We start from the raw sequence: 26,453 nt of genomic DNA, 5'->3' as shown, positions 1-26,453 counted from the left end.
TGCTGTATTACATAAGATAATTTTTGAGCTCTCAGAAGACCTGTGAATTCTTTAGTGTTCCTTTGGGGGCAAAATAGTACTTGACCAAGGTTGATAAGATAGATCACTTGGGCTAATGCTGATTTGGCAGCCAATTCTGGGGGACAGCATAAATTTTTCTTCTTATTTGAAGTGGCAATGAGTAATATTGTTTCATCAAAAATAGTGAGACAAAAGTGCATTCTGAACTATTGCTCGTGAGAAAGGTGAAAAGAAAACAAAATAAAAATAATTTTCTAAATGGAATATGGAGTAAAGACTTTGAAAAACATTTCTTTCTTCTCTTTCTATCAAAGCCACATCTCTGAGGTCACTCTGTTCTGTCCCGAGTGTTTATGTAATTGATTATTATTACTTTTTAATTTTATTTTTATAAAGTAGTTCACAATATTTGATTACATTTAATATTTGAACACCAATCCCATCACCATTAACCTTCCCACCATCATATTTCAGATGTTTCCATCCTGAACCCCAATCCCTGCCCCAAAGCAGAACAGAAATAATTTATTTTGTATTGTTTATTATGAATCACGATCACGATCACAATCACGAAATCCTGTTACTCATCGATTGCTCGAGCGGGATCAGTAACCTCTTCATTTGTCCTTTCCCAAGGATCTTAGAAGTCTCTCTCAACTTGGCCCTCCCAATGATGTCGCACTGGAGGCTCTTTCAGGGTCAGGGGAATGAGATCCAGCTCGTTACTGGATTTAGCATATGAATACACCATGGGAAGCTTGCAAGGCTGTCCCATGCGGGCAGAAAACTCAGAAACTTACCAGTTTCACCTAGAGGGAGAAGTAGGTTACAAGATATCGCGTTGCCACAAAGCGGCCACATGCTTCTGGGAGTTTGCTTTTAAGTCTCTGGTTGTTGGCCGTTGATGGGATTACACACACCTGGGTTCCTCTGCCAGTACCTTCATGCATGAGGACTGTTTGAACATGTGGAGAGTGGCCTCGAGCACGGCTGTGGCTAGGTTCCGGTGGTCTTCGGCTGCCGGGAGCTCTGCTTGGAGCGGGGAGAGAAGCTGGAGCCCATCCCCTCCGAGGGGTCCCAGGGAAGACAGCCAGGTGTGGGGGCAAGAGACTCTCTGCACAAGCTTATTATGAATAAACCACTGAAAATATTCCAAAAATGTTTACTTAGACGAAAGTGTGTGAAGATTGTTGTATTTCACCCAGGGTCCATTAAGCCCTTCTAGAAGAGATTTCTAACATGGTGTTAAAGGTTGAGCCTGTGTTCTTATATAAGTATATATATGTAAGAATATATTTCCTTCTAAGATTGGTTGCCATCTACTTTATATCCCATCAAATATGGTGCGCTACTCTTAGAATCTGAGTGTTGTGAGGTATGAGAGGTCCAGGAATAGTTTGCCCGTGGGTGAAGCTCAGTTCAACTGTGTGCAGAGAGGCAGCAGTCGAGTTCTGGAAGTTTTCAACTGCTACGGCTTTATCCCTTGGGGCAGGGAGGGACCTCACCCATCCCCTTCAAGACACCCCAAATAAAACAGCATGGCATGGGGTCCAGCGGCATGGCTATGGCAAGTCCTATGTAATTGATTAATAAGTACCTTTAATACTTAGATTTTGGCCTTCCCAGTTCCTCAATTTAGATCTACTTTACTGAGAATAAATAAATGAAGTTTCTTGAAGATATGTTGATCCCATATTTAAGATGATTGTTTGTTTTTTTTTTTACACTAAACTCAAAGATTCACTATTTCTTGGTGAGTGCCAGGTCAAAACAAAACAAAACAGTGTTGTTGACTCTGTGGTTTGGATATTTGGCTCTATTATTCCTTAACACCAATCAAGACACCCAAACTCTAACAACCAAATTTAGCAAGGTGCCTGTCAAGAGGGCAGGCTTCGGGGTGGGGGTTAGGGAGGGGATATGGGAAGGAACCTCGGAATATTGGTGAAGGGAAATTGACACTGGTGATGTGATTGAGCTGCAATGTTTTGTGTCTAAAACTCAACGATGGATAACTTTGTCAATCACAGTGTTTTAATTAAAAAAGTGAAAAACAAAACAAAATAAAACATCACCAAGGTAGAAATAGGCAAGCGAGAAATGTATAATTCCCTATGAGTAATAGGAATAATAAAAACTAGGGATTTAAAGCACAGTCTCCCCAATGGGGAAGCATTTGTTGATGGGAGAATTTATTAGGGGTTTCTCACTTGAGAAAGAAGTATGGTGACTGGATCATTTGCTTCCAGAGTTTGCATTATTCTGCACCTGATGTGGGTCATCTTCTGCTACCTCCTGTTTGGGAAATAGTCAAGAGCCAGAAAGATACTATGGAGATATGATAAAAGATATTAGAAAGTAAGGTCCTTGCTTTGTATGTAGCCATGTGGTGTACCCTGATTTAACACCCCAAACATAAGCAAAAATGGAACAAGATAAAAGACAGTAAGCTTCTCCTTGGGTGGAACTGGTATTGAGTTCTTAATCACCAAAGGAAAGTCCCTTTGGCTTTTAAACATGCTTCTTGTATGGACCTTGAATCACTAGCAGAAACATCTGGCAGCAACTTGCTGGCACTGGTTCTGGAAAACCGTTTCTTTCAGGAAACTGAAAAAAAAAATCTAAGTAAATAAATTAGCAAATAATATCACAGGGCCAGAGTTGGAATGGTTGGCCCAAGACTTAAAAACAGACAATTCACTGAATCACTCTCATCCCATTGCTCATTGATTTTGCTCGAGCGGGCACCAGTAACATCTCCATTTTGAGACTTGTTGTTACTGTTTTTTTGCATATTGAATATGCCATGGGTAGCTTGCCAGGCTCTGCCATGTGGGCGAGATACTCTCGGTAGCTTGCTGGGCTCTCCGAGAGGGGCGGAGGAATCGAACCCGTCAGCTGCGTGCAAGGCAAATGCCCTACCACTGTGCTATCACTTTAATAATCAATAAATATATCACTTGTATCACTTGTCATCCCGTTGATCTTCGATTTGCTCGAGCGGGCGCCAGTAACACCTCCATTTGTCCCTGTCGCGTGCCAGTGCAGCCCAATGATATCTGCTTCCTCCAGGAACAGGAAGAGCCCCAAAACGTGCATTCAGGGATTTGACAAAGAAATCTGACCATCTAGTTGGTGAGTGGCCACGAGGTCTTCTGACGTCCCGTGGAATCCAGTCGGTAACAGCTCTAGTCCAGCTGTTGTCTCTGAATCACATTATATGACCAGCCCATCTGATTTTTGATGTCTTGGCAAACGAGACAGCCTCCCTGATTCTTGACCATCGATGGAGGTCAGAACTCCGGATTCCTTCTCTCACTTGAGTGAGACATGATATTCCCAGCATAGCTCTTTCGATTCCTCTTTGGGATACCCTAATAGCATTCTCATCCTGTTTGCATAGGGCCCAGGTCTCTGAGGCATATGTTAGTGCAGGAAGAATGGTGGAATCGAAAAGATATGCCCGGAGTCGGAGGTTCTTCATTCTCTTAACCACTTCTTCAATGCTCTTGAAGACATTCCACGCTGCTCTCTTCCTCCTGCGCAGTTCTGGCACCAAGTCGTTCCTCATATTGATTTCTCGACCCAGGTACACATAGCTGCTGTATTCGGAGATGTTCATTCCATTGAGAGCAAATGGAACTTCAGGGACCAGTTCGTTTTTCATGAATATTGTCTTGTTGAGATTCAGCTGCAATCCGACCTTTCCACACTCATGGTCGAAGTTGGCCAGCATTTGTGCCGCTTGGCTAATGTTTGGCGTTATGAGAATGATGTCATCAGTGAAGTGGAGGTGGTGTAATTGCCGACCATCTATCTTCACTCCCATTCCTTCCCATTCCAGTCATCGCATGATGTTCTCAAGGGTGGCAGTGAAGAGTTTTGGTGAAATGGTATCACCCTGCCGCACCCCTCTCTTTACATCAATGATCACTTCCTTGTAGAATGGTGAGATCCTGGTGGTGAATCCACAATACAGCTCGAGGAGGATTTTGATATACTGAGTTTGAACGCCCTGTTTGGCTAGGGCTTAGATGACCACTTAGTCTCAACAGAATCAAAGACCTTCTTTAAGTTGATGAACGTTAGAGAGAGTGGCATCTTGAACTCACGCGAAACTTTAATGAGTTTGGTCACTGTGTGGATATGGTCTATCGTGCTGAATCCCCTTTGGAACCCGGCTTACTCGCATAATTGTCCTTTGTCTAGTGTTCTGCCTATTCTATTCAGGATGACATGAGTGAACAACTTGTAGACGACAGACAGCAGGCAGATTGGGCAATAGTTGCCGAGGTCATGGATGTCTCCCTTGTACAACAGAACGGTCCTACTGGTTTTCCACTGAGACGGAACCGAGCATTCAGACAGCTAGCATGTGAAGAGTCGAGCCAGTGTACTGATGAGTACTGGTGGCAGATTCTTCAGGTGTTCGGGTCTGACCTTGTCTGGACCAGGTGCTGTACGCGTTTTTACCAATGAAATGGCTTCTGAAATCAATAAATATAATAATAAATAATTCAAGAAAAATTCAAGTCAAGCTCAGGGTATTTGTAACTTGTCACCTAATTTTTGTGGACATCACAATCATCTTGTAACAGCTTTGAAAAGTAGATTATATGCTGCCTCAGTAAATGAATATTTCATTTGTGCCAGGCTCAGCACAGTGACTGCTTTGAGTTACTCTTGCCTCTTCCTTTTAATTTTTTTTTAAAGTACCTACCAATGAATCAAAGCTAAGTTTAGTAAACTTAACTGCTATGAAGGGAGAAAAACTTTGACAAGTTTTTTCTAATGTCTCAGAATGAGAGATCAATTATGGATATTGAGAGGGTTTGGGAAAGTTTAAGTTGTTTGAGGAGAGCCTTTCAATGAAGAAAGATTGAGTTTGAAGAATTTTGTGGTATAATGGTTTATATCTGGTGGAAATTCAAGACAAAGCTCTTGAAAGAAGTCTTCTTATGTAAGCAGTAAATATGATAATCTCTGTACTCAGGTGAGCCATCTATTTTCCTGAAAAAAGATTGCATGTCCAATAAATTTTTATTTTATTTTAATTTATTTACGATAGTTGAGGTCACACACTTACAATATTATTAACATTTATGTTTTATTTTAATCGAATCACCGTTATAGTCACTGATATGATCTCACACCACAGTTACAGGCTGTTTATGATTAAGTTTCACTCATACAATGTTCCAACACCCATCCCTCCACCAGTGTACATTTCCCACCACCGATGTTTCCAATTTCTTTCCCACCAGCCCCCAGATCAGGCAGGCGCTTTTTGTCCCCTCCCCCCTCTCCTTTTGGGCATCATGGTTTGCAACACAGATACTGAAAGGTTATTATGTTGCTCCTTTATCTACTTTCAGTCACAGTTCTTATCCTGTCATCTTTGTCATAGTGGTCCCTTCTTTATCCCAACTGCTTTTTCTCCCAGCACTTGAGTCAGGCTTCCAACAGTGGACCAATCCTCCTGGCCCTTGTTTCTACTATCCTGGGTGTTAACCTAATATTATTAAAAAATATATATTCCGCAAAGAAGTGCAATCATTCTATATCTTTCCCTCTCCTTCTGTTTCATTTCATTCACTCAGCACAATACTCTCTCTGTCCATCCATTTATAAGCAAATTTTATTACTTCATTTTTCTTGGGTGGTTGCGTAGTATTCCATTGTGCAGATGTATCAGAGTTTCTTTAACCAGTTGTCTGGAAAGGAGTAGTTTCCAGATTCTGGTATTGAATCTGCAATGAACATAGAAGTGCGGATGGCATTTCTGCTGTGTGTTTCTGTGCCCTTGGGGTATATTTCCTGAAGTGGTATTGCTGGGTCATATGGAAGCTTAAATTTTAGGTTTTTTGGGAATGGCCAGATTATTTTCCCAAAAGACTGGACTAGTTGGCGTTCCCAACACTAATCCCAACTTACTACCAACATTCATGCCAGCCCTGGTTGTTCTTATTCTTTTAAATGTGTGCCAATCTCTGTGATATGAGATAATATCTCATTGTTGTTTTGTTTTGGGAAGTAGAACACTTTTTTCATATATCTTTTGGCTATTTGTCCTTCTTTGAGAAGTTATGTTCATTTATTTTCTCTATTTTTTTGATGGGGTTGAATGTTTTTTCTTGAAAATTTCTACCAGTGCCTTACAGGTCTTGAATATTAACCCTTTATCTGATGATATCAGATAAATAATTTTTCCCATTCTGTGAGCTGTCTCTGTATCTTGGTCACTATTTCTTCCGAGGAGCAGAAACTTTTGGGTGATGAAAAGCCCTATATATATCTACTACTAACTCCCTCTCTTCCATTTCATTTCTTTCTCTTTTTTTTTTCACTTTGACTTTATGTTTTTTTTAATTGAATCATTGTAAGATAGACTCGTACAAATGTGCTCATGATTAGGTTTCAATCATACAGGGTTGCAACACACATCCCTCCACCAGTTTACATTTCCCAGCACCAGTACTCCCAGTTTCCCCAAAAAATGCCTAAAAGGAGAGAAAGAAGTGCCTTCCATAGAGGCAGTCTCTATTCCATTTTTTTCAAATAAAGTATTTTCTTGATGAGCTTTTGAGCTGTTTATCTATCAGAAGGTGATAAAGTAGTGCTTAAATCTCCAACTACTATTGTGTTGCTCTCAATGTCTTTCTTCAAGTCTATTAGTAGTTGTTTTAAGTATTTTTCTGGTCCCTCACTCAGTGATATATGTTTAGAAATGTGAGCTCTTCCTGATGTACAGACCTGTTGGTCATTAAGAAATGGCCTTCACTGTCTATTATAACCTTCTTCAGTCTCAAGTCTATGTAGTCTGATACCAGTATGGCCACCCCGGACAGTTTGAGAGTATTGGATACCTCTCTGGTATTGCTCCTGAACCATCTGGAGGATGCTGCCCTGTTGACTATAAACTGGGGAATTCTTCTTAAGGTGTGAGAGCTTAAGAGAAATTGCCCCAGAGGCAAAGGACAGTGTCAGAAGGGGCAATGCTCCCCCATAACCTGTGATTATTGGTTCTCTATTATGAGCAATTTCTGCTTGGCTCAGGTCTGTCCCCTTGCCAAGAGGTTATGTTAATTGAGTTACCTTCCAACCTTTTGTCTCACCCATTGCAAAGCTTTCAAGGCCCATTGGCTCCCCAGGGATACTCAAAATTCCTTGTGCCTGTGCTAAACTTCTCCTTTGTGGTACACTTCCCCTGCTTTCTTTCCCAGTCTAACTGTCCTTTGACTCTCTAGAGGTTGCTATCTGTGGAGAGCCTCCATGGGACCGTGCTTCGTGAACACCTGTTTCTTGTTGGTTGCACCGTGCTTTGTGAACAACACCTGATGGGGAATCAGGATGTCTTGTCACGCTCACAAGTTATGGCTAGTTTATCAGCTGCAGACACTTGAGGGCAAACAAGCAGGGAGAGGTAGATAAGGAGGGAAGTCACCTAGCTAGTCGGTTCCCTCTCATGCGTCCCTCTTTCCTCCTCCTGGTTCCCCCTCGTTCCCGTTTCTTCCCTAATGCATGAGAAAGTTCCTGAATAAATCGCAGCCAGAAGGATCTCCGAGTTGCGTGTTTCTTCGCTGGTTGAAGCGGCGCTCGACAGCTATCCCCTCTATCTGACTGTGGAATTGTTTGCTTGAAGGACTGTTTTCTGGCCTTTGACTTTAAATCTGTTTACTTTGACACTTCAAATGTGTTTCTTGTTGGAAGAAGCATGATGGGTTCAATTTTCTAATTCATCCTGCCACTTGGTCTCTTTGAATTGGTGCATTTAGCTTACTGACATTAAGAGAGATTATTATTCTGGGAATTCTTGCCTTCTTTCTGCAAGGATTTTGTATGTTTGTGGAGCTTGTCTTCTCTTAAAATAGCCTGATTAGTTCTTATAACAATGGTTTGGAGTCTATCAAGTTCCCGGGTTGTTGTTTATATGTGAGGTTGTATATTGTTCCTTCAGATCTGAATGAGCGTCTGGCTGGGTAAAGTATTCATAGTGAGGCTTTCATTTCATTGAGTTTTTTCACTGTATTCCACTACTGTCTTCAAGTCCGGAGGGTTTTGTTGGATAAATTTGCTGTTAATCTTAAGGATGCTCCTTTGTAAGTAATTTCCTTTTTTGATTGTTGCTTTCAGTATTCTATATCTATGGTTTCATCATTCTGATTAGGATATGTCTTAGGGCATTTTTATTTCAATTTCTTTTAACTGGGCCTCCTGGATCTGGGTGTATGCACTCTTCAACTCTGGGAACTTCTCAGCAATGGTGGCTTTGGCAGATGCTTCATCAACAGGGTTTTTTTCCCTGCCCCTCTGGGACCCAAATATTTCTTAAGTTGCTTCTCTTGAATTCATACCAATATTCTCTTTTCATTTGCTGGTTTATTTTAAGGCTCTTTTCCCAACTTCTGCTGTTGTCCAGGGATTCTCTGCACCTCATCTTTGGAGTTCACTAATTCTGTCCTCAGCAGCTATTACTCTGCTACTGAGGCATTCTAGTGAGTTTTTCATTTCACCTACCAGGTTTTTCAGATCTATCATTTATGCTTTTATTTTCATTAGCACTTTTCACATTTCTGCTCTCATATCCTCTTGTATTTTATTGACAGTGTTTTTCATTGTTTCTTTGAGCTCCTTATGCATTCTTAACATTTCCATTCTAAATTCCTTATCAGAGAGGTGTATAGATATTATTTCTGGTTGGGTCATCTGGGCTAGTGTCTTCACTCATTAAGCCTGGTGGGTTTCTGCATTGCTATACCAATGTGACCTTGACAATTTGGAATTGTTTCTTTAGTGTTGCTCTGTGCTTGGAAACCTACAGTTAGGCTATCTTTGTATATTTATGATGTGTTAGGGAGAGGTGAAGAAATGCATGGCCAGAGTGAAATGGAGCCAGACTTTTGCAGGCAGGGTTTGCTCCTCGCTTGGGGAGGGAAAATGGCATTCTTGAGCTCTCTCCAGAACACTGATGTGACTGCCTCTCTAGCTCTCAGGGCACATTTATGGTTTTGATCTACATAATGACCTCACCTCATCACCACCAAGGCCCAACACTCTTCACCATTTCTTATTTACTTTAGTCTATGTCATCACCCCCATGGCCAACACCCCACCTTGCATGATATTTTCTTTTCATTTTTTTTTTGTGCTTGATTTTTTTTAAATATGGGGTCAAGGATTTGTTATCATCTGGTACTAGTTCCTTGTTCTGTTTATCTATATATCACAGATAAGTGAGATCATGTGGTATTTGTCTTTCTCCCTCTGACTTATTTCACTTAATTTGATAGTGTCTAGTTCCAAAAAGTTGTAGCAAATTGCATGACTCTATTTTTCAATTTTCCCAGTTATTTTTTTTTGATAACTAATAAAGTTCAGCAACTTCCTGTGCAAACAGTAAAGTTATTTAGTGGTTTATTGCCTTATTTCCCTGGGAGAGAATTTCCTGGAACAAATGATCGAGTCATCTTGACCTGGCTAGTAACAGTTCTTACCAGTTTTGTAAGCTGGTGATCATGGTTCTCACTGTAATGTAGATGTCCTGTGGGCTCTGTCTCCTGTGTCACTGTGTGGCATCTGTTTGACATTTTATAGCCCTACTATAGAGCTTACCTTTTCAAAATTACACATTCACTGAAAGCATTAATGCTTATTAATTTAGAATCTGTTCTGAAGAATTCATTGGGCATTGATGACAAAATTATCTATTTCCTGGTTAAGAAATTTCACTTTTACAAAGTATTTCCTGAAGGGTATCATCACAGATAATAAGAGTTTTCCTCTTCACACAATATAAACTTTCTTTCCCCTACCATGGTTTCCTTCCAAGAACTTCCAATTCTGTTTTTCTCTTTTTTTTTGGGGGGGGTCACAACCGGCAATGCACAGGGGTTACTCCTGGCAATGCTCGGGGGACCATATGGGATGTTGGGAATCGAACCTGCGTCAGCCACGTGCAAGGCAAACTCCCTACCCATTGTGATATCGCTCCAGCCCCAAACTTCCAATTCTTTACCTCTTATTACATGGAGTTGTTTTCTTTCTTCCTTTTCAGCTTGCCTAAAATGAAATTTATTCCGTTGGCTAATTTACGGTCTAAGGTTTACTAATAATTCCCAACAAAATGAGGCTTACTCATTAAAAAAAATTCTAGTTACTAAAAAGAATGACTATCATTTCTACTTTTATTAACTTCTTTATTTTTCATCATAATTTTATGTGTTAGACATGATTTAGTTGTTACACTGAATGATATGGATGTTGATTGAACGAGTTGGAGAGAACTGAGGTTAGCTTGGCTGATCTCAATTGTAATCAGTTCCTGAGTGCTTATAGGAAAGGGGAAAAAAAGTCTCCCTCCCCCAGCTTTCTGTAGTCTTAACTGAGAACCCTGTAACAACAATAACAAATAGAAGAACAGGTTAATAGAATACCCATTTCTCAAACTGTATTAAAATTTCTAAAATAGTTTGAAATATTCTATCAAGGTGTCATGTTTTAGGGATAGTGTATCCTAAATCCTGATTTCCGTTATGCTTATAGGAGAACAATAAGCAAACAATAGGCCAAAGTCTCTTTCTTTCTTGGGGGGTGGGGGTGGGGTTGCAGGCATCACTGGTGGTGCTGGGGGGGTTGAACCCAGGTCATCACATGCAAGACATGCACCCTCCCTACTGTACTATCTATCTAGCCCCAGGGCCATAGTCTCTAATCCTGTTTGTTTATGTAAAATGAGACTTTGGAAGCACAATAACAGGGCTTCTTAGGGGCATATGGTGAAGGAGCAAAGATGAGTCTCACCAACTGAGCTACACAAGTGAAGCCACATCAGAGAAGCGTTGACATCCTGGGTATGGTCACCCCAAGGTTTTGTAACAGGCTAGTATAAATAATACTGATGAGCAACATGTGAACATTTTTTGTGGTTGAGTCTTTGCTCAGGATTCAGTTAGACTCATTTCATTAGCAGCAAAACTGTAAGAGCCTTTTTTTTTAAAACATCTTAAGCCTCCTTTTTCAATAAGATGGGGGATATTGAGGTTGCTGTGAAAATTGTTTTAAAAATACATGCAAAGTGTTTGGAAGAAAGGAAATATTATGCAAATAGTAACTTTTTATTATTTCTGTGTGTTGAATCATTACCATTAGCTTCCCATTGTGATAGGTTTTTCTTGATCTGAAACGTTTCCACTTCTCAAAGAATAAAGGAAGCAGAAAGCAAAGGAAGTCAGTCAGACATTATTGATGTCTTATCTCACTTGTTTTCTTTGTCGTTGTGCTTTATCACTTAGGTTAACATATTTGAGTCCTCTAGGCTTAGGGTCTCAGGAGTGTATAGGGTTTGTAAAACTGACCTATCTTGGGGAATTTGGGTCAGGAAGGTGTCTCACATTCTGGATGTCAATGAGAGGTTATGACCTGGAAGTTTTGAAGAGGTATGGTGGTGGCTTCTATACTGTGTTCCAAGCCTTTGGGACAGATATGGCAAATGTGGTTGAGTCTTTATTGGAAATCTGGTTCAACGTGGCAGAATCCAATCCTGAGTAGGAAACTGGTAAGAGGGTGAGGGACATCCTTTTCTCTGGTTAAGATTTCTATTCAAGTGCAACAGAAAAACTTGGAATGAAGCAAGGACAGAGTGTCAAGGATAGAGAAGTTATCAGAACTGATGTATCCAATCCCTGATGTTTCTGTAAGAAATAAAAACCACTTGACTACTGTGTCTATATTGCTATTTCTCAGGTCCCAGAAAGGTCTGGGTATATTGAGGTTGAAACTACTATGAACTGGAAAGTTCCAAATAGGAAACCAACAGTATCCTTCATAACTCTGTACTTCAACCTATGATCCATTGCCCAAATCCCGCCCCTTCCCTCTTTCAAGACCTATAGCAACTAAAACTGGTCTACAGGTGAGAAAAATGTTGCTGATTTGCTGCTTTAGACACTATTATTTCCTAAAGTGAACAATATTGCCGCCCTAGGGGATGCCGGAAAGTTGGGGGGGGGGATTGGGTGGTGGTAGTAGCCACAAGTAAAACTTGGGAGTGCTTTATATTTCTTCTCTTAAGAAAGTTACACTTCCAATCACATTGCAGTAAATTGCTCCTTACAGCTGTGTAGTATTCCATTGTGTATGTATACATCTTAAGATCTTAAAAATGAGATGTATATTTTTAAGATCTTAAGCTGTGAAAGCCTCTTGGAGAGCCCGGCAAACTACCAAGAGTATCCTGCCTGCACAGAAGAGCCTGGAAAGCCCCCCTGCCCCCACCATATGTATTTGATATGCCAAATACAGTAACAACAACAGGTCCTGACCCTGAAAAGAGCTTCCAATTGTTGGGGAAAATGAGTAAGGAGAGGCTGCTAAAATCTCAGAGCTGGGACAAATGGAGATGTTATTGGCACCTGCTCGAGTAAATCGATGAACAGCGGGATGACATTGACATTGACATGTATACATACCACATCTTCATGATCTACTTATGGAAGACATCATGATAAATGCGGTAAGCTGAAGAAGTAGGATAAACATAAAATGATACCACTCATATGGGGCATTTAGATGACTGGAGGAGGAAATGCAATGTTTTTGTTTTTGTTTTTAATTTTTTTTTGGGGGGGAGGTCATACCCAGTGATTCACAGGGCTTAATCCTGGCTCATGCACTCATGAATTACTTCTGGCAGTGTACAGGGGACCATATGGGGTGGTAGGAATCGAACCTGGGTTGGCCGTGTGCAAGGCAAACACCCTACCCTCTGTGCTATTGCTCCAGCCCCGGAAATGCAATGTTTTAAAGGGGGGATGCTATATCAACCTGAGCTCAGAGTACAGGGAGGAAAAAGAAAGCAAAAGAGTGGAGGAAAGGTGGAAAAGAGATAGATGAGAAGCAACAGGGGTCAGGTCAGGAGACTCAGGTACATCTGTAGTGTTGAGGAATAATAGAGCCAAACCTACAAACCACAGAGTCAACAACCTGAAATCATGAGACTCGAACTTTAACCACCGAACTCAGAATTGTGCCTGTCAAGAGGGCAGGTTGCTGGGGTGGGATTTGTGAGGGAACCTGGGAACTCTGGAGGAGGAAGGTTGACACTAGTGGTGGGATTGGTGTTGCAGTATTGTATGTCTAAAACTCAGAACAGAGAGCTAAGGGTGAGACCTTCCAGGTGCAGCCCTCTTCTTGTCTCCCCAAGAAGTCTAGAGGGAAGAGAAGAGAGAATGGGAATGTCAGTAAATGAGAAAAAAACAATTTTCTGAAATCCTTCTGAATAATTGAGGAGTTGTAGGAATAGGACAGAGGATTTGGCAAGTAGGCCATGGGACAAGCGCCCCTCCCTGCTCCTCCCTGCTGCCACAGTAGGGTGGGGAAAACCAAGGTTAACACCAAGTCCTGTTACCCAAGAACTAGGACTTTGTACTTTTCTAGAAAACAATAAGGTGGCAGGGCAGGGTGGGGGTGGGGCATGAGGAGACGGAAGCACTGGCTGAGGGCGGTGGTCCATCACCATACATTCTCCCTTCTTCCATAGCAGTAAATCCCGACTGCAGAGCTGGTGCCGCGTGTAACTGTGTCGGAATGCTCAGTTAGGTTCCGAGGCCTGAAATACTTTAATGCTTGGGAGGAGAGCAAATCGCAATTTGACCTTTGGGTATTCAGGAGATGGTAGGAAAGGTCCAGAATGCTGGGTGACATCTTTCGACTGCTTTGCGCGAAGTCTGGTAAGAGACAAGAAATCCAGCTAAATCTGGCCAGCCTGCAGACAGAAATGGAGTCCGGCTAACACCGGTGCCTTCTGTCCGGTCTGCTGCACATCTGGTCAAACGCCTTGCCTGGCGGGCAAAACCGTGCTGAGCAGCTCTCACGTGGCCGGGGCTCTCTGAAGAGGAGGGCTCTGAAGTTCTTATACTTGCTCCTCAGGGGGAGGGTCAGGGCAGACTAACGGCGCCGTTTCTTACGGCAAAACTACCATCCACAAGAAAAAAAAATAAGATGTTTGAAGGGGGAATTAGCACGAGTGGGAATTGGTTCCGTCAGCATTATTTAGTAACCCACGCATCTGCGCTATCTCCCTGCGGGTATCCACCCGCTCACACACATTGACCTTAGGATTTGTGGATAAGAATTCCAACCAAGGGCAGGGCGCTCTCTCTCTCTCTCTCTCTCTCTCTCTCTCTCTCTCTCTCTCTCTCTCTCTGTGTGTGTGTGTGTGTGTGTGTGTGTGTGTGTGTGTGTGAATATCCCTCCTCTCTTGGGCACCCATAAGTGAGACTGTCCATGCACTTAGTGAGTCTTAAGGAGTTGTTAAGGATTTGGGAGGCGCAGCTGGCAGAGACCAGAGACCAGAGTCAAGCTTCACATGCTGAAACTGCAGGACTGTTCTGGGCTCAGCTCTCTACCACAAGGCAGTCCTTATTTTGGAAATTGTTTGCTTCGGGGACACACCTAGCAGTGCTCAGGGACACTCCTGACTTTGTTGCCCAAACATTATTCTTGGTGGTGCTTGGAAGGTCACATGGTGCCAGGAATGGCACCCAGATCTCTGGCATAAAAAGAATATGCACCAGTCCATTGCACTCTTTCTTTTCTTTGATAAAAACCCTGTCTCTAGAGTGATGCCAACTTCAAAGTCACGGTTTTCAAAGAACAGCATGGAGGCTCACATGGTCAGGAGCTGGGGCCACTAAATCAGAATCTGAATGATAGAGACCTAATGATGAAAATAAGATTTTTTTTTTCTTGATCCACAGATCTCTGGGTTTTGGACCCAGCACACTGGCTTCATGCACCCCTCTGTTCTCAAGATTGCATTCTCAAGATTGCGGGTACATGCAGAGATTCTGAAAGGAAATGATAAAATCTCAAAGATAAATTGTAAAAACATTAATTGCTGGGCTCTGTACATCTCAATTGATTCCCACTTAACATATGATATGTAAAACTTTTTAGTATGTATGTTGAAAATTTGGGCTGGAGCGATAGCCCAGTGAGGTAGGGCATTTGCCTTGCATGCAGCCGACCCGGGGTTTGATTCCTCCATGCCTCTTGGAGAACCCGGCAGGCTACCAAGAGTATCCCACCTGCACAGCAGAGCCTGGCAAGCTACCCATGGCATATTCGATATGCCAAAAACAGTAATAAGAAGTCTCACAATAGAGATGTTACTGGTGCCTGCTCAAGCAAATCGATGAGCAACGGGATGACAGTGATACAGTGCGACAGTGATGAATAACTTAGTAAATCACAGTGCTTTAATAACATGGGGAAAAATAAAACAATAGTAGTGTCCTTGGAGGCTTTTTTTCTAATAGCAAATAAGAAGTTGGTTTGCCTTTTGATAAATAAAATATTTTTATACAAAAAAAAGGTAGACTTAGGGGTGGGGTTTGCCAAATCATACTGTTTTTTCTGGAAAGGAAACAGCAAGTTAAATAAGTTTGGGAACTGCTGTATGAAAATGAAATAAGAGATATGCAACAGCTTGGGTAATCCATAGCCTTGAAACCCATCTTGCGAGCATTAAAGGCACTTGTCTAGAAGCAGAACAAACTCCTTGGCACTTGGCATTGAGCCTGGCACTCAATCATGATGCTTAAGGCTAACACCTACTAGATTTAAAGAAGGTTTGTTTACTTCTACCCTGGTAAAGAATTGTATATATTAGCAATAACAAATCTTATAACGATATCTTTTCATTTTTTTTACATCCATATTCTTATTATAGTCCTTATAAATGCAGACACTTAAGCAGGATCTATAATGCATTTCTTCCTAACACAAAGCTAGTATTTCCTTTCTTAAGATAAGGCATAATTTTTTTTTAACTTTGAAGGCCTATGTAGGTTCATCTCTCATATTTTCCTTAACTCTCTTGACTCTTACTAAACCTGATATTTGTATTATCTATTTTATGAGACATTTATCTATTTTATGTTAATTTTAAAATGTGTTAGCACAGAATTACTCATAATATTGATTTTAGAATTTACATACTTTTAAAAATACATAGTGTTTGAAAAAAATTTAACTTGTCAATTGATCATTGGTGTTTGAAGTGACTATGCACTAGTGTATGTGTCTTTGATATTATAGTGAAGATCTCTTGAGAAAGTTTTTGCCTGTCCTAAGGGGATATTAACAAGTTAAAGGAGTCGAAACATACAATCTTGTCTATATATTGCACTTTTATACAATATATAGAACTGCCAATTCTATCAACTATCAATAGAACTATCAACTCTAAAGATAGAATGGTTTAGGCAATTAGGAAGGATAAAGCCGCTCAATTAACCTTCAGAAAAGTTTTTTAGGTGAGAATAAAAGTAGTATTATAGGAGCATTATAGTAATTAAGGGAAAAAAAGGTATGCAAATTGCATGGGACTTAGCAACATTTAATTTATGCAGAAAATCTCACACATTTCAGGATTTCTAACATTTTTCACCTCCCATGCACAAAATGCTACTAGTACTTCTGGAATTATGATAAAAAAGTTGCAAGTACACGTTTTCAAATTACTGTGTTGGGAGAAAGTGGTGCCACTCATTGAGTCCTGATTCTGTTGAGCCAGTTAAATTTTAACTAGTTTCCCAGGTATGTATAAGGATGGAGCCTTAATTGCAGTTTTGCCTTTCTGTTGTTTCTAATCAATATAATGTGATCAATCTCCCAGGGGCTTTGGCAAGACCATTTCAGATAGTTTCATTTTGGATTTTTCATTACTGTGATTGAGTAATATATTGACCTTCAGGGCACATGAAAATATCAGGCAAACAGTAATCATGAATAAGAGGAACTGATCATGGGTGAGTTGAGAAGGGCCACCAGAAATTGTATAATTGAGTTTTAGTCATTTTGTTTTAATCATTCAGTTAAAGGATTATGACCACAGTAAAAACTTAGAAAATACTGAGTAATTGGAAAATGGCATGCTGGAAAATCTGGCTCAGGACTTAGGAAATTCCCATGGTCGCTTTCTTAGGCTATAACACTGGGTTAAACTGTACATACCTAAAGGGACAGGGTTTAATGCCACACCAGTCAGGAAGTGTGCAGATGCTTCTCTAACAAGGGGCTTAGGTGACAGCAAATGATGTCCAGAATAACATAGTGAAGGCAGTTGGTCATAAAGCAATTGAAACTGAATTCTTTTTCTTTGTTTTAATTCTTCAGTTAAGGCTATCGCAGATGGGTGAGAAGTGAAGTACCTTCAACTGCTGAAGAGCCACAAGCTCCAAAACCCATATAACTTCAAGCTAGGATCTTGACATGTGGAACTCGATGTTTTGCTCAGCAGCAAGCTATTGGGTTTTTAACTGAAGTGCATTGCACAGGCTAGTGAACTGTCACACTGCATACTGACTCGACTTCTGTTTCTTTTCAGCTTTGAAATGTAAAGGTGGCTGCTGCACTGCTGTGTTTCATCTCCAGCTGCGCAAGAGCTCAGGTTATGTGTCCAAACGTCAAATAAGGTCTGAAACTTGGAAGAACAGTAGTTGAGCAATTGTAAATAAAACTTGTAACAGTTTCTAGTAATGGGACAGTGACCCAGTATCTCTCTTGAAGTGAGAAAAAAGAGGTGGGGTTCTGGAAGACTCCAGGATATGTTCAGGGAAGGGTTGCTTCAAGGATCTGCATTTTTTGTCTGCATTTTTGAAATAAAAAAAACTGAATTGAAAACAAAGTTTAATTCTTAAGGTAATTTTTCCCCTGATCAATATCTTAAAGGTCACATATTATTTGTTTAAGAATGTTCTTAACCACACAAGTTTCAGTAAAATCAAAATTAGATGCAACTGAGGAAACCAGGTTCTTGAAAAATGTCTAACACATATTAGCAAATTGAAAAAAAGCCACGTATTTTGGCTAAATGACTTGAAGTTCTAAATGGCATAACAGTGCCAGGGAAACCACAGACTAAATTTTCTACCCAAAAATATGGAAACATTTATTTTCATCATTTTCCTATCTCATAAACTATACCAGAATGTTGGTGTTGAAAACCAGTTTGCATCCTGTTCATCAAAACAGAAACACCCTAAAAGACAAGACACAAAGGAACGTGCTCTCTCTGACAAGGTGTCAGGTGTAGCTGGAAAAATGGTCTCCTCACTCTGATGAAGCACACTGCCAATCTGCTTTCTGATCCTCATCAGAGACAGTGGAATAGAGAGAGTTTTTGAAAAGCTAACAAAAACCAGTTTCTAAGAGGTAAAATGAAATCCTGTAGCTAGATTTATTCGCTGAGAGTAGGAGTGAGACAGCAAAGGAGGCTGGGAGAAAATTTGGGAGTAAATAGAAGAGCTTCTACATGGCAATAGAAACTTGGATTAGAAAGAAAAAAAAGACTTCCTATGGATTGAATGTACACAATACATCAGACAAAAGGCTACTACCCAAAATATATAATGCACTCACAGAGCTCAGCAACCAGAAAACCAATGACCCCCATCAAGAAATGGGGAATAAAGATGGACAGACACTTCCATGAAGAGACATATGGGTGATCAACAGATGTCAAAAGAAAGTGTTCATCAAAACAATGGTAGAATTTTATCTCAAGTCAGTGAGAATGGCATCATATATCAAAAATACAGAGTGATAATACAGCAGGTAGGTTTCTTGCATTTTATGCTTCTGACTAGGTTTAGATCCCTGGCACTGTATATGGTACCCCAAGTTCTACCAGGAATGATCCCTGAGTCCAGAATCAGGAGTAAGCCCTGAGTCCACTAGGTGTAGCCCAAACTTATCCATGCTCCAGAATATTATGAAAACACTCAATGCTGTTATGGTGGAAAGGATCCCTCATTCACTGTTAATGGGAATGTCTGGTTCAGTCCCTATAACAAACAGAATAGAGACTTCAAAAAGAAAAAAGAACAGAGATTATATAGAACCAGTAATTAACCCTTAAATATAAGAACATTAATCTGAAAAGAATTGTTAACACTTATGTTCCTTTCAATAATTAAAACAAGAAACAGAATAAGAAAACAACATAAACATCCAATGACAGGTGAATGGGTAAAGAAGTTGTAATATGTACACACAATGGAATATGACATAGCCCCAAGGAAAACTGAAATGCAATTCACTGCAGCATTGATGAAACTGAAGGGTATCATGCAAAACAAGTCAGAAAGAGAAGGACAGGTATGAGCATTATTCATCTGTGGTATAGAGGGAAACAAAACAAGGTATTGATAGCATCAATTGATAATAAACCCTGGGCACTAGAGTAGAGAACTGAGAACAGCAGATTGGGCATGGTTAGGGGATTGTGGGAGGAAATGATGATATGGATCGAACATGATGTGGGGCTATTGCTGGGGAGTCTTGGGCACTTTGGTAGTGATAAGGGGAGGTAACAATGTACACCAAGACCATACATGTCAACATTATATTAAACGTGTTTTAATCTGTTATTCTCACTGTCACTGTCATCCCGTTGCTCATCAATTTGCTCGAGCGGGCACCAGTAACATTTCCATTGTGAGACTTGTTGTTATTATTTTTGGCAGATCAAATATGCCATGGGAGCTTGCCAGGCTCTGCTGTGCAGGTGGGATACTCTCGGTAGCTTGCCGGGCTCTCCGAGAGGGGCAGAAGAATCAAGCCTAGGTGGGCTGTGTGCAAGGCAAATGCCCTACCCAGTGTGCTAATTTTCTTTAAAGTTATCCATGTCTGGATATAAGAATGGGGCAGGACAGGGTGATTCGATAAAAGATCATTTGTAGTCTGAGAAGGTGGAAATTTAGAGAAAGCAAGTGGCTTTAAGTGAAGAGTCTGCAATTTGGAGAAAATATCCCATTTCTCTATTTCCTTGTTGGTTTAGGAAGTGAAGATCATGAAAGTCATTATTTCCTCACTATACTGCCTGGCAAAAATCAAGCACTTACAAGCAAAAGTCATTATTTTAACATTGTTCATTTGAGAGTTATTCCCAGCCCATTGGTAGGTATTAAGTAGTTTCTTAATTCACCTTCATTGATGGGGGATGAATGAAAGTAGATCCAATAAAATAATAGTAGCAAATGCTTATTTTGTACTTGTATGTGGGCACATACATATTACAAACTGCTGCAAGTGCAAGTAGGTCCAACTTTCACAGGAAGCTGTAGAAGAGCAGTATTGTTAATTTTTACTTTTTAAGTATGAGGAAATCAGGGCACAAAATAACAGAATTTCAGGCCCAAATTCTTAACAAAAGGGAAGATTCTGACACCTGCTGAGAATTTACATCTGGGCAGAAAACCTAGGAAATGTACTCAAAGAAGGTGAAATGAGTTGCCTGCGTAGAGCAAAGAAGACCTCAGTCCAGATATGAGGGAGTTTGGAGCAGAGAGGATGTGAAAAACCAGGGCCAGAGATAGGTCAGAAGCCACTTACTCTATTTGGGGGTGTGGATTCTATTCCACCCTCCTCAGGTCATCCTCACTCCCAAGCCTGCAGCTTTTTGGCATCACTTGAACTGACAAGAGGAAACAACTTGGACAGGTGTGATAATAGCTGCCACAGAAGAGAGTTCATTGACATATCCGTAAATAAAAATGATCCCAGAGATCTCCAGAGGGCCTTCAAGGATTTGACATGACACCCCAGAGGAAGTTAAAATGAGAGGAGAGTCTTGAGTTGCAAAGTAAGAAACATGTATCATGCACCCACTCACTTCCTCTATGTGACTCTCCTTCCTCACACCCCACCTACTCTGACTCTCAAAAACCTTTGCCAAAAAAATACAAAACAAAACACCAAAACCTTTGTCTGCTAGAATTCATTAGTGTGATGGTTCATTTAGGCCGCCCTGCTCTCCCCACAAGGTCTCTTTCTGGAGAAACTCTCCAAGTTTCTCCCATCATGCCTTTCTTTTGTTCTGTAACTCTCCTGCCTAAATCCAGCTGCATGAAATCTGGTATGTGAACTTTTCTAAAGGGACCAGACTAAATTGAAATCTGAGTGTTTTTCTTAGGGATGTTGTTATTTTCAAAGAAAATTCCTGAATGTTGATAAAATTCTAAAGCAACATGTAAGGAAGGGGATTTTTGCACATTGCAAAAATTTTATCTTACCAGTAACTGAACCTCATTGGCAATGATGATGCAAGCTTAATGAATTATATTGTCTGAACTTTTGAACTATTCTCTATTTCATCTCTCAAATTAATTACTAGTAATGTGCAGAGGGGAGGGATTTCTCATGCATTTCTTGTACCACACAATGCACAGGGAAGATAGTCAACAAATAAAATTTCCCTTTTGTGTAGTTACATAGGAGTAGAGTGAACACCACAGATCTTACTTTAGGAAAAAAATCTTAAAAGGGCAATAGTCCATGGCAGTTCCACCACAAGATGTAATTCTCTTGAAACTCCCACATATTCAATTCTGTCAAATCCAATTACTGCCATCATCACTTCACAACTAGCTTCAGGCTTCTTAGAAAATATACTAAGGTTTCATCTAATCAACAACAGTTTATGAGCATCTATAAAACGAATTTACTGCATTAATGATGCTATACCTCCAAGAGGTGATTTCTGCCCTGAAGGGAATTGTAATTTAATAAAAAGACAGACAAATAACAAATATACAATGCAAGAGTCCTATAAAGTTCACCGATAGCACCACAACCATGACCAGAGTGACTGTTTCCCTCTACCAGAGTTCTAACTTCCCCTTCCAGATACCCTTCTTCCTTCCATGTAAGCTTAGTTCTGCACACAAAATCTCCAATTTTGATGAATTTGGCTATTTGTGGTTTTCTTGCTGTATTTCTTTATATCCTACATATGAAGAATAAACATAAGCTCTTGAAATTCCACAAAATTGTCAACAAACACAAATTTATAAACATTTTTAAAAAACTGTACATCTTTCTCCTTTTTGGAGGTATATGAATTAAAATATTAATATTACAAATAATTCTATAATGTTACATTTTTGAATTAACATGAAATAAATAAAGCATATTACAGAGGCCTTTCCAGACTTTTCCTTTCCTTAAAATTTTCTTAATTCTCCTCTCCTTATTCATAATAAATTGTATTCTTGTAGGATTTATCTATTTCAAGCCAGTTTTTAGGAACTCCAAACAAATCTGTTTGACTTTTTAACTTATACTTACAGATGCTTATCTCTTATATTGTATTCTGAACGATACTGACTGAGTTGTCAGTTTTGGTGATCTTCATTTGAATTCTTGCCGGGTAAAATTATTATGCTTTTGACATGCAGGGCATATGACCTGGGGGCCCTATTTTGTGAGTTAATGGGTTCTACCCTCTCTCTCTTTTATTTTTTATAACTTTTATTGATTGGGGTTCTGTGATAGACAATACTGTTAATGATGGTTTTTTTTTTAACACAAATTTGCAATACCACACCCATCACCAGTGTACCAACCTTGCTTTCCCAAGGACCCTACTAAGCACATCTCTTACACACACACACACACACACACACACACACACACACACACACACACACAGAGTTATGTTCACCAGTTACCCCTTCTACTGTCTTTGGCCCTTGTTGTTCTCCCTTGGTTCCTGTGGGATAGTCAGTCTGTCCTAGTAGTTTGAGCAGTCAAAGGGCGAGAGGAGGGAGGAATTTACCCTTATTTGATGGAGCTTCACATATCCCTGATGCCTTAAGTTTTTGCCTCTTAGCAGGCCTGGGCTCTCATCATGCCACTGCCTCCAGACTCCCACAGCTGCCATCTCTAGCCCCCCAGGCTTGTCTCAGCAGGCAGCACTGTCCTAGCAGCAGCTGTGCCCATGTTTGCCTTCACAGCTTCTACTGACTTTCTAGCTGTACCTCTGGCAAGTTCCCAGCAGCAACTGCTGTTCCGGGAGTTGGGGGTAGGGGGTGGGGGGCAGGGAGGAGGGCTCCACCTCCCTTGGGCTCCCTGGACTCCTCTCTGTGGGCAGCAGCTCTCCTGGAAGCAATTGGCCTCTAGCTACATCTCTAGCTCACTCCTCGTGGCCTCCTTGCTTTCTTTCTCCTTCGCTTTAGTTTGTGAGGCCACAATTTGGTAGGGGGCTACCTGCAAGTGTAGGGTCTTCTCCTGTCTCTGCACTCAGAGATCACTTCTGGAGGTGCTCATGGGAGAATATATGAGCTGGGGATGGGATCCAGGTTGGCTGCATGCAAGGCAAGTGCCTTACCCACTGTACTATAACTCAGGCCCACATTCCTAGCTGCCTCTACAGCTACTCCCTCTCCCTCTCCGTCTCCCTCTCCCTTTTCCTCTTCTCCTTTCTTTTCTTCCTCTTGTCTATCCTTCTGCCTCTCACCCTCCCCTTCAATTTGCTCTCAGAGTTCTTTATGGTCTTATTTATTTCCTTCCAGAGAGTCTTTTGCCCGCACACCTGGATGTCTTCCCTGGGACCCCTCGGAGGGGATGGACTCCAGCTTCCCTCCCTGCCCCGAGCAGAGCTCCCAGCGGCTGAAGACTACCAGAACCTCAGCCACAGCCATGCTCAAGGCCACTCTCCACACGTTCGGACAAGCCTCACGCATGAAGGTACCGGAAGAGGAACCCAGATGTTTGTAATCCCATCATCGGCCAACAACCAGAGACTTAAAAGCAGGCTCCCAGAAGCGATATCTTATAACCTACTTCTCCTTCTGGGAGAAACTAGCAAGCTACTCAAAGTTTCCTGCCCACATGAAAGAGCCTCACAAGCTTCCCGTGGTGTATCCATATGCCAAAGCCAGTAACAAGCTGGGTCTCATTCCCCTGACCCTGAAAGAGCCTCCAATGCGGTATTGTTGGGAAGGCCGAGTAGAGAGAGGCTTCTAAAATCTCAGGGATAGAATGAGTGAAGATGTTACTGAGACTGCTCAAGAAATTCGACCATCCACGGGATTTCGTGATTAGTGATTATTTCCTTCCTCTGAGTCAGGAACCTCTTTGTATTCCTGGGCTCATTTCAGTGACCTGGGGCAGCAGAAGACAACATCTGTTAGCTAACAGTGCCTTGTAGCTTACTCACTCTACTCTCCCTAGCTCCCACAAGCTTGTAGGGAGAGGAACAAAGCTGGGACAGCCAGTGGCAAGTTTTTCTTTTTGCAAACCTATGGACAGACATGCACACAAATAAGTATTCCTCAGGCCCCACTGTTTTCACCCAAATCAATGCCCTGAGCCAAGTATTCATTCCATCCCTGGGCCCCAAATGTACCACCAAGATATTATCATCTTTTAGGCTGAAAGCCTAAATGTTTAATGTAGGAGAAAAAGTCTGATACTTTTATCCAAAGCCTCATGGCTCTCTTCTTCCTTTAAAAAATACCCACTTAGGTGGAACCGGAGTACAGTTCAGGGATAGAGCGCCTGTCTTGCCTAAGTGAGGTCCTAGATTTAGTCCCAGAACTACAAAAGAAAAAAAACCCCGATATCTATTAGGTTAATTAGCAATGGGATGGAGTCTGTTTTTCATGTCATCTTTCCTCTACTAGAAACTTTGATTGTGAGGCTATGCTTTGTGTAAGTCACCTGGTAACAATTATTCCAATTCAATTTCTTGGAAGACAGAGAAAAAAATATATTTGGGCTGTTAGTCCTGCTTAATGTCCACGTTGATCTTCAAACCATTCCAGAAAGAGAGTAAACAAGTTCATGAAACTCTGATAAAGTGGAGAGTAAGACATAAGAAGATAGGAGAATTTGAAGACTTCATATGAAGTGAAGACAGAATCATAAAGAGGTAAATCAGAGCTAATAGACAGGAAAGACAGAGGAAAGACAATGATGTAGGTGGTAGAAGTTTGAACCACTTGTACAAAAAACAGAACTCAGAAATAGAATTGAAATCAAATTATAAATGTGAAATCAAATTATAGATGAAATCAAACTATAGATGGTAGGGTTGTGAGGAGAACACACCTCAGCCTACATACAGTAAGAGGGAATATCTCTTTGATGAATTTGGGGACTGCTTTTAAATAATCTATAAGAAGGAACTTAACTCCTGGAAAAAAGAGATGAGATTTGGAGTTAGAGAAACTTTCAAGGATGGTACTTAAAAATGTATCAAATTATAGGCAGTTGTGAAGCTTCTCACCTCACACGCAAACACCCACAAATCAGCAAATTTTAGAGAAATATTGCTGCTTAAACAATCTGTAGATAAGCCCATGCTAGCTCTAATCTAAATCAACTGGATTCCTCATTAGCATAAAGCATAATAAACAAAATATAAAAGAAACAGGGTTATTAAACAGAAGAACTGAGTCTAAGAATCAGAAAGGAGTTTTTCTAGTGAAATGGCTCTGAGTACCTCTGTGTGCTTGCCTTGAACATGACCAACCTGGGTTTGATGCCCAGAATACATGTAGTTCTCCAAGCCCCACCAGGAATGATCCCTGAGCACAGAGTCAGGAGTAAGCACTGAACTCTGCCAGGTATGGCCCCAAAAGAAAACCAAAAATGTACAAAAATTGTATTTATAGAATTAAAGAATATAAATGCTAAAATTAAAAATTAAAAATAGGGGCCAGCAAGATAGTACAGCAGGTAGGACTCTTTTATCTCTGGTACTGAAATTGGTCCCTCAAGTCTGCCAGTAGTGATCCCTGATTGCAAAGCCAGGAGTAAACCCTGAACACGGCTGGGTGCAGCTTCAAAATGAAATAAATAAATTAATTTAATTTAATTTAAAAAATAGTTAAATAAGTGTCAGGAGAAAAGTTCAAGGAAATTCCATATTTCCTTGAACTTGAAAAATGACTAAAGATAATATACCAAGAAATAAATTTGGCATTCCTTGCTTATGTAATTTTTGTTTAATTGTATAACCACTAGATATGTCTCTCAAATGCTCAATAATCCTATTTTCAATCAACCTATGTTTAATTGAAACCAGTGACAGACTTGCTAACTCTACACTAACTATTCACTTGTGATATAAAAATTAATAGCAGTTCTAAATTATTTTAAGTTATTTAGGGATTTCCAATGAATTTTTCAACTTCAAAGTGTTTGGCTCAAACAAGTAGGAAATAAAAACATCATGTTAATTAAAGAAACAACAAGGAAGAAAAAATAGAATGAAAGAAAGAAAAAAGAAAGAAAGAAAGGAAGGAAGAAAGAAAGAAAGATAGAAAGATGACAAAAGAAGATAGAAAAGATCACATGAAGTGAAAAGAACTGGAGGGGCAAAGTAGGAACTCTAACATAAATTGAATAGGACTTCTAGAGACCGAAAATTAAAATTACAGAGAAAAGACTAGTAATGAAATAAAAATAATTGCATATATCAATGAAGGGAATATTTTTTGATTGAAGTAATTTCACTAACTTGTCAACATTATGAATTTTAAACTACTATAGTTAGATGTACATAAGTTCAAGAAAATATAAGATAAAAGTAAAATTTATAAATTTTCAGAGATTAAAAAACACACACAAAAGAATGAGAA

This window comes from Sorex araneus, chromosome 10, assembly GCF_027595985.1.
Source record: "Sorex araneus isolate mSorAra2 chromosome 10, mSorAra2.pri, whole genome shotgun sequence".
NCBI classification, from domain to species: domain Eukaryota; kingdom Metazoa; phylum Chordata; class Mammalia; order Eulipotyphla; family Soricidae; genus Sorex; species Sorex araneus.
Note: the sequence above shows the minus strand (reverse complement) of the source record.